The 4,531-nt window shown below is 50.8% G+C and overlaps 1 long non-coding RNA gene across 1 annotated transcript; it reads right to left on the bottom strand.

The window, feature by feature from the left end:
• Positions 1 to 901: 901 nt before the first annotated feature.
• Positions 902 to 3,947, bottom strand: LOC306815624. Its single transcript, XR_013777429.1, has 4 exons — positions 3,866 to 3,947; positions 2,848 to 3,026; positions 1,739 to 1,859; positions 902 to 1,102 (listed from the first exon to the last, which is right to left on the bottom strand). It is a non-coding gene; the product is annotated as an uncharacterized lncRNA (long non-coding RNA).
• Positions 3,948 to 4,531: the final 584 nt, after the last annotated feature.

The following is a 4,531-nucleotide window of genomic DNA, read 5'->3' as shown; positions in this document are numbered from 1 at the left end:
GCACTGCCCACGGCCACAGCCCACGGCACCCTCACCCCACCCTGCCCCACCGGCCCTGGGGCCTCACCAGCCTCTGTGCCAGCAGCAGCTCCCTGCTCACTGCTCTTGCTCAGGGCCTTTGGCTTCTCCCTGCTGGCTCCTGTCACTCCTCCTGCTGTCTGCAATGTCTTCACTGCAGCTGTGGCAAAAACAGAGCCTCAGGAATTGTTTCCAAGGTCTGGCAGAGCTGCAGTCCCGAACCCCTCTGTGCTCCCTGCTGGCCCCTCCATCCCCTCAGCCCCGCCATGCTCTCAGCAAACCCCGAGTCCCCTTCAGTTTCTTCAGACCCCCACAGTCCTCTCACCCCCCTCAGTCCCTTCTGACCCATCCCATCCCCTCAGACCCGTCACCTCCTCAGCCTGTGCCACTTCCCTGTCCCCTCAGTGCCACCATTGCCCTCTGCTGCCCCACACCCTCAGCCCCAGCAGCACCTCAAGGTCACCGTCCCTTCAGTGCCAGCGCCCCCTCAGCCCCTCAGCCCCTCAGTCTCACCGTCCCTCAGCAGCTCCTCAGGGGACTCTGCCTGGGGCCAGCGGCAGCTGCCACCGCTCCAGGGACACCCGGGGCTGGAACTGCTGCTCCGCCCGGCCCGGCCCCAGCTCGGACCAGCACAGCAACAGGGGACAGAGGGGCACAGGGGACAAACAAGAGATGGAAAAGGAATCAGAGAGGGGAAACACCTTAAAAATGCACCCTAGCCCTACACAGCTCAATCTGTGGATCTAAATTCTGTTTACCTTTAACTAAAGAAATATGTATAAATATAAATATAAATATAAATATAAATATAAATATAAATATAAATATTTAACTAATAATTATTAAAATATATTGCTACTAATAAAAATAATAACATATATATATTAATATTACCCTATACATATATAAATGTAAATCTGAAAATCTATAAAAGTAACTACATGGATATAAAAATATAACTATGGAAGTCTCTAAATGTATCTATAAACAGAGGGGTTCCACCTGCCCGATGGTCACAGGCTCTCCCCCGGTTTCTCCCTGGCACGCAGGGCAGCCCTCCTGGCAAGGTAGATCAGATGGATATCTGGGAAGCAAAGGGAACACACAGTCAATATTGGCCTCTGTCCATCTTTCCCTTTGGAAGTTACTGTCCTTATGTCAAAGACTGTAAGAGAAGGCCTGGAAGGCAGACTCTCAATTGGGAATTTCAGGCCTGCTCTTTAAAGAGCTGGAATCCTTCCAAGTTTTCAAAACATTTGATCTTTTGAAGTTTCCCAATAAACTCACAGCACTCGCAGTGCAAAGGCTCCCATGAGAGCTTGAAACACACAGTCCCAGCTCCCACAAAGAAGCCCAGCCTTGTTCTTTCTCTGTGCTGACAGAGAGACCTCAGTCCTCACTGAAATGGCTGAAACTGAAGGGTGCTGTGAGCTGAGTTATGAATCCAAATTGGGATACCCAGCTTGGTGACATGAATCCCACAAGGTCAGGTTTATTCCTGGCTCTCTTGCCACACCAGAGGACTCAGTGTCAGAGCCTCTGGAGAAGCGAGGAGGGCAGGGCTTGGGGAGGTTGTCTCAGTGCAGGATTTGAACTAAAGGCATGGGAAGCACCAACCCTGCAGACAAGAACTCAACTCTTCTGATCTCCCTGCCTGTCAGAGGCAGGCTCAGAGCAGCCCTCTCACATCTCTCTAAACCAATGGGGGCTCTGTCCTTACCAAGCTCCTCAGGTTCCTGGGAACTGTTCCCAGAGCTCTCAGTGCCAGGCAAACCTCCCTCTGCTGCAGTGCTGTTCACAGGCTCCCCTTCTGAAGGCTCAGAGGCAACATTAATATTCCCCTTGAAAGAGAAACAGAAAGAAATAAACCCTTCTCACCAGTTACACAATGCATCCATGGCACACATACATAATCTCTTGTTCCTAACAAGAAATCTGGGCCACAAACACCTTCAAAATTCAGATTTGACTCCTCCAACATGGTCCAAAAGCTGTCAAAGCTGACAATGCTGAATGTGGGGGTGACACTGAACACATGGATGCCTTCTAAGGAAGGAGTCCTGCCAGTTCCTGGATCAGGGAGGTGCTCCTCCCTCCACAGCCCTGTGCAGAACAGTCTCATCCAGGCTGCAGCTTTGCAGAGACTGCATGGGAACACACATCTCTTCCCATACAGATGCCCAACAGCAAGGTGATTAAGCTCTGGAACATGGACAGCAAGACTGGGCATTTTGCCCAGCTAAGGATTTCCCAGATAGAAACTGGACTGCAGGCACCACCTTACTGAGAGGACAAGAAAGCTGCAGCTCCAGCCCATCCCCAAACATGGCTCTGGGAGTACCTACACACACGGCAGGGCTCACACAGCAGCAGCAGCTGCAGCCCAGCCCTTGCTTTGCCTTGGCCTTCCAACACAAAAGAGGCAGAGCCCACATCTGCTGCTGCAACAGAGGCACGTCTCACACATGCCTCTCCCTGCATGGGACACTTTGCCTTCAGTGCCATTCTCCAAACACTCTTCTCTTCTTTCCCATCAAACAAAGACTGGTAGAATGCACAAAGCTTTCACTTCCTCATCACAAATGGCCCCACAGGAGGAATTCTTCCCAGGAAAAGGAGCACTGAAACTTGGCCGACACAGGCTCACACCTCTCATCCTCACTCAGGGGAGTGATTTTCTCATTCCTCTTCTTTTAGAAACCTTATTTTACCAAGAAAATCCTTCCCTGTCCATTCACAACTGAATTCAAGAAGCCTTTGCTTCTCAGCCAAGTAACAACTTTCAAAAGCTCTCAGTCAGCCCCTTTCATCCCTGTTCAGCAGAGTTACCTGAGCAGAGGGAGACCTTTCAGGCGGGGAGGACGAAAGCATCTCCTCCAGTGTCTCAAGCACCATGTCCAGATCCAGCGGGGGCAATTCCTCTTCCCCAGGAGTATCCCAGAGCCACCTGGGGGCTCTCCATGGTGCATAACCAGCATAGCCAGCTGGAGCACTGGGGGCTGAAGTGCCTGGAGTGGCTGCAAGAGTTCAAACACATTGGTCAGGCTCCAGAATGTGGCTTTGGGACACGGAGCTCTATGCTGCCTTGGATCAAACACCACAGGAAGCACACAGCAACCCCAATCCTGGAAACATACTCAAACTTCCCAGGGAATTGGGAGAGTGAGCTCTCCCTCTTAAAAATCTTTCTTCTAAATTATGTGTATGTATATGAAAGGATGGATTCTAAAATTGATCTGCATATACACAAAAGCACTTTATAATCACTGCCTTCTCTATCTCCCCATCAATTTTGGAGTCGGTGGCTTTGCAGTTTCTCATAATAACAGACCACAGAAAGCAGATTCACCCAGGAAGAGCCCACACCTGCAGACACACATCCTAAACTTAAACTGTGAGTTTCTTCTAAAAAGTATCCTTGTGGGTGAGGCTGAATTCTATAGCTGCAGCTGCTCGGGGGATGCACAGAGCTCGTTGAATTTTAATAACATTATCTGAAGGAGAGACAACCTGCAAACTCTCAATATCCTATCAGGGTCCTAGTTTGACTTCATTCAAAAAAAGAGTTTACCTGACACTGACCAGTCGTGGACAAAGGTTCATTGCCTTGCCCTTGCACCCCTACAGAGAGGCTGTCTGGAAAATGCAAAGAACCCACTCCAAAACGGCAGCAAGGAAAGGAAAAGCAGAAAGAAATTCATTTTGTTGTCATGTTTCCTAGCAGACTTGACATTTCTACCTGACTTGCACTTGAGATCAACCCATGACAGAGCACTGCAGGAAAATATTTCAAACAGTCAATTTTCATGATTGTTCTGAAAAGCAAGGATAGAAACTCTTCCCCTACCTGATGGCCAGTAGGCTGGCAAGTGCTGCTCAGGAAATGTGCAGCTGCTGCTCTCTGGAACTGCCACCAAAGTGCTTTGGTGGTTCACGGGACCTCGTGGAATGACAGACTCAGGCTGAAATTGAAATGTGTCTGTGCCTGGCTCCACTGATGAAGCCCCAAGAGGTCCAGATGTGACAAACTCTTCCTCAGGAGGTTCTGTGGAAGCCTCACACACTTGAGCAGCTGCACTCATCCTGGAGGGGCCTGGAAGCACCTCTGAATCCCCAGGTGAGGCAGCACTGTTGGCTGGGCTGTGCTGCTCTGAAGATTTGCAGCTGCTGCCCTCTCGAAGGGCCCTGCAGGCAGCTTCAGGGTCGATGCGAACCAGCGGAATGGTGAGCTTGCGCAGATTAAATTTGCGGATGAGCTCCCTTGATGGTTCCACTGGTGAAGCCCCAAAAAGTCCAGAGGAGGCACAGACTTTCTTGGCAGCTGGTGGGGAAGCCTCAGACTCCTGAGCACCTGCACATTCCCTGGAAGGGGCTGGATGCAGCTCTGAATCCTCCCGTGAGGCAGCAGCAGCAGCAGCAGCAGCAGCAGCAGCAGCAGCAGCAGCGAGGTTCTGGCCTGAGGGAGCTGTGCAGCAGTGAGGGAAGAAGAAAGGAAGCAAAGGGAAGGCTGGGT

This window comes from Erithacus rubecula (genome assembly GCF_903797595.1).
Source record: "Erithacus rubecula genome assembly, contig: scaffold_175_arrow_ctg1, whole genome shotgun sequence".
Taxonomy (NCBI): Eukaryota; Metazoa; Chordata; class Aves; order Passeriformes; family Muscicapidae; genus Erithacus; species Erithacus rubecula.
The sequence above is the reverse complement of the archived record's forward strand: the minus strand, read 5'-3'. Positions and strand labels throughout refer to the sequence as shown.